A 5,069-nucleotide genomic window follows, 5' to 3' on the forward strand; every position below is an offset into this window, starting at 1 on the left:
TTGTGGGGGGGGGGGGGGGGGGTTGAGGTCAATCTCTTAAAAGCTTAAATTTATTTGCCCTCAATTGTCTGTATTTGAAAATAGTTTAAATTTAAAACGAATTCAAGGTATGTTGAGCAAAATTAAATTTTTTGTAAATTTTGAATAAAGAAAAACTTAGTACTTTTATTTTAAATTCTATGTATATAAGTTTAGACTATTGTGTAGTGAACTTATAGTTTAACTTGTAGAAAAATTATTTGACTATTTATTTTTAGTAAGAGCTATTTATTTGTTAACCCATGTGCTCTATATATATTCCTCATGAGAATTTAGTCTTTAGTAAAATCATAAGTTTCAAGTATTACACATTTCCTTTGCAAAATTTAAATGAAAAAGTGAAAGAGTATGATAGGTTACAATATAGAGAGTAAACAGCAGAATTCAAAACTGTTAAAGGTCTATCTAACGATAGTAATCTTCTTTAAAGTAAATCTAAGGACTAAAAATAAACATCCCAGGCAAGATAAAAGAAATAGATTAAAAGAAAAATATTAAGGGAGGAGATGCTTGAGAAGAAGCCTTATCAAAGGTTGATTTCACTGGATTCTTTTTAATGTTGAAACATATTACATTGCAAAGCTTATGTGCATTCAAAGTGAATGTGTAAGCTTTCTAAATAATGGAGTACTTAAATTCTAATTTTACACCATCAAAATACTTCAGTTAACAGGAGTTTACTCATTTGTAAATTGAAAAGGAAATCAGGTTTTCCTAATTAGATGAAAGGTTTACTTATACCCTAAGGATAGATGTATTTCTAGAAATAATCTAAATTTATTTTATTTATTTCCAGAAGTAAAGTTGTAGATAATTTTAACAAAACCCATTCCTTGAAATCAATAAATTTGATTTTAAAAATTCTAATGTTACTTGAAGACAGTTAATGTTTAAATTAGGGAAATTTTGTTATGACTTAAAGCATGCTTAATTTCAATTATTTTTTGTACCTATTTATGGATGAAATTACACTTGAGGGAAGATTATTTATGTGCTTTTCTTGCGGGCACAAAAGGTAGTTGAAATGGAGCAAAGTGGAGAAGAAACAGAGCAAAGCAGAGGTTGCACGGAGTTATAGAGAGACCAAGTGATTGTCACCTAGGTGCTAGCCTTTGTGTAACAAGGTAATGCACCAGAGTGTTTGGCACCACCTACATGAACGCTTAGGCACCAAAACCCAACCGACCAGATAGAGAGCTTGCCACTTAAGCTCCTGCCTTGTTGTGCTTGGGGCAGTTTGTACAGTTTTCTCCACACAATCTCAGAAGTTCTTTGGCGCAAATAGCTGTTTCCATGAAGAAATGTTGTTGAATTTGGAAGAGTTGTACTCCTTAAAACGTTGGGGAGAAGTTCTTGTGAAACCTAGGGTAGGAATTTTATTGTAGTAGGCTAGTTTCTTTTTATTTGTCTTGAGAGTTGGTGAGGAACTTGTTTGTGATTGTAAGGAAAGAAGTCAACATTGTAGGAGGTATTTAGAGATTCTTTGTTAAGGCATTTTCACTACTTTTGCAGGGGAAAAACTAAGCATTATGTTCCATTTCATCTTATATTATTTGTAAATAAAAATTGAGTAGATTATCTGTGTTTAAAAGGATCACTTCTTCAAGTTCCTTTAAGTGTTGTGAGTAGTTCGTTCTAACCTTTCTATTGTGATGAATAAGTAGATAGTTGTTGACCTCACTTTTGTTGAGGTCTAGTCTTTCATCCTTAGAAGCTTAGGATCTAGCCATAGGACTTTCCTATTGATTATCCTAGAGATTAGGATCTAGCCATAGGACTTTCGCCATAGGACTTTCCTATTGATTATCCTAGAGAACTAGTGATGGAACCCTAACCCCATAGAAATTCTAAACACTTCTTTACTCTTCTTGGAGTTCCACATGCTTGGTTTTGACCTCTAGCACTTACTAGAATGAAACCAACATGGGGCAGCTCAAGAGGAGTCCCCATATGACTATCTGGCCTTAAGTTTAGCCTTGAGTTGTGTGGTTTTAGTCAGTCTTGCATACACACACTTGAACCCCTCACCTTCATTCATAACTAAAACCCCATACCAAACATGCTTAACCTGGTTCCCCGCTCTTTTGGAAACTCATGTGGGTAGTCTCCCAAACCCTTAGCCTTTGGCTAGGACGGCTAGGACCAACACATGGAGGATCTAGAATGGGATCTCCCAATGCACTTATGAATCAAAGAGGGTGATTTTATGATCGGTATCCTGATATGCCTTAAAATAATCAATTATATATATATATATATATAAGGCTTGTATTTGGTGATACAACACTTTAAAGATAGGTATTTTTATGTTTTATTGTATGTATACAAAGTCTAGGCATTTAGAGCTTAAAGGAAGTAAAAATGACAAAATTTGTAGTCAAAATGTAGTGTTTTTGAAAGTTGAACTGGTGTCGAGGCGCCAAAACTGTTGCCTACGCTCCAAAATCTACAGAAGACGGTGTTTAGGTGCCATATTTTGGTGCCTAGGAGGCAGAGATGGTTATTTCCCCAAATGCATTGAATTTTGACGGATTTTGAAGGGGTGCCAAAGGAGACTCTTGGGAAATTCAACACTACATTATAAAAGAGTGTTTTTATGTCAGAATGTGAGTGAGAGTATGGAGGGAGTTAGCGAAGACCTTCTCTAAGAGTTATAAGAGGAGAGGTAAAGTGAGAGATTTCTTCTTCATTACATTTTTAAGAGAGAATTGAGTGTTATTATAAAGAGAGAGTGATTCAAAGGAATTTCAAGGGATTTATTTGGGGATGAGATCGAGATAAGTTGTTTCACTTTACTCTTTTTTTGTGTTTTGTAAACTTGTTTTGTATATATAATCCATATTTTGTTGTATCTTCCACAATAATTCTAACTAGTATTCTTTGTCCTTTTCCCTACCTACAAAGGGATATAGTCCGGTAAACAGTGAAGATTGTTGTGCAATATTTTATTTTATAATTATGATGATTCAAACTTTTAACTTCATTAACTTTTTGATATGGCCAATTGAATTGTTAAAATTTATTATGAAACATACGAGCCGAGAGGGCTATGCTTTCTACAACAAAGTAAGAATCACATTTGATTTCATGGATGAGAATGTAATCCATGTTGATGAGTACAAATAAATAGAAAAATATTCATTGATGGGCATAGAATTGAAGATTTTAGGGTGACAAACTAAAATCCCCAATTACGTCCAGGTGTTTGGAAACTAAAGCTAGAAGTTAGCCCTCAAGCGAGGAAAATGTAGGAACTCTAGAGTGTGAGCCAGCATCTTCCCAGCCTAACCGCAGATTTAGGGACCAAACACTGGATTAGCCAATGTTCTTTTTATCTTGTGAAAAGGATAAGGAATATATTTACTCGTATTTGGCACAATACAATTTTCTATATTTTGATAATTCACTGACTATGAACTCCCTGTATGGGAAAGGTAACTTTCTTAAATTTAAAATCTTCATCACAAAACATAGTTTAGTTTTAGAAAATTTAACTTTGAAGTTTAGAGGTTAATGTAGTACACATAGTTTCTTTAGTAGCATTAAACAAACTTCAACCAGCTTGCTTACTTAAGTTTTCTATAGTTTGAAAATCGTGTCTCTGCATTATTACCATAAGAATTTTCACCTTTCTATGGGAATGATACTTAGGACTCCATTAGAGCCCTTTATTACTTAAGAGATATGTATACCTGTGATTGCTACCTAGTGATGATTTGAAATTGAAAGTATACCATGAGTCACTAAGAGTGGCAGCTTTAAACATTTTAAAAGAGAAAAACTAATCATACTGAAGTAACTTTTATTTTGATTAATTTGCATATTTCCTAGTATATATGTTCTGTGTGTGCTGTGTTGTTGAAAGACATTTATAGCACACACAAATTCCCGCATCAAGTTTATGGCGCTGTTGTCGGGGAGGCTGTGATAAATTACTTAAGAGACATTGTTTGAACTATAAAACTTTAAAAAAATTGCCAATAAATAAATATATATATATATATATATATACATACATACATATATACATTCTTGTGTTAGTGCTTATTTTTGTTAATTTTATTTGTGTATGCAAAGATTAGGATCCGAAAGATTAGTACCTTACGATTCAGAATTAGAATGAACTATAAGAAAAGTTCAAAAAAAAAAAACTTAAAAAAATAACAAACAATTTAAATAATCAAAGTATTGAAAATGACATCAAGATGTATAGAGACCTTTAAGAGGCTATGTTAATCCTACAATAGTGAAATTCACTTGAGTATACAAACTTCTATTGTAGCTACTAATTCATTTGAGCTTAAACCTGTTATTATCCAAATGATACAAAATAATCAGTTTGGGGGAACACCATCTGAATATCCAAATTTACATCTTACTAGTTTTATAGAATTGTGTATTATATTTAAATATGACGAAGTATCGAAAGACGCCACAAGACTTAGACTTTTTCTTTTTTCATTAAGAGACAAAGCTAAGATGTGGTTAAAATCTTTAACACCTAGATCTATCAGAAGTTGGGGAGACTTATCTCAGAAATTTTTTGCTAAATATTTCTTACCATAAAAAACTACTCAGCTTAGAAACAATATTACATCTTTTTGTCAGTTTCAACGGGAATCAATATATGAAGCTTGAGAACGATTTAAAGATCTCTTTATAAAGTGTCCACACTATGCTTTACCCGATTTATAAATAATTCAAACATTTTATAATGGATTAGTGCTCATATCTATTATTGACACTGATGCGATGTTGACCTCATTTTTGGTTGAGGTCTAGAAAACTTCTTTAGTAGCCTAGGTCTAGCCATAGGACTTTCCTATTGACTAGTCTTAGAAAATTAGAAGAGGTACCCCACCATTAGAAATTCAAAACTCTTCTTTTTTTACTCAGCTTGAAATTCCACATATTGATCTTAACCTCTAGCATTTAGTAGGTAAGATCATTATAAGAGAATTCAAGAAGAGTCCCTATAGGATTACTTGGCTTTAGGGTCGACCCTGGAACTAGGATACACCATATCTTCA

The sequence above is a fragment of the Phalaenopsis equestris genome, unplaced genomic scaffold (genome assembly GCF_001263595.1).
Source record: "Phalaenopsis equestris unplaced genomic scaffold, ASM126359v1 Scaffold000734, whole genome shotgun sequence".
Taxonomy (NCBI): Eukaryota; Viridiplantae; Streptophyta; class Magnoliopsida; order Asparagales; family Orchidaceae; genus Phalaenopsis; species Phalaenopsis equestris.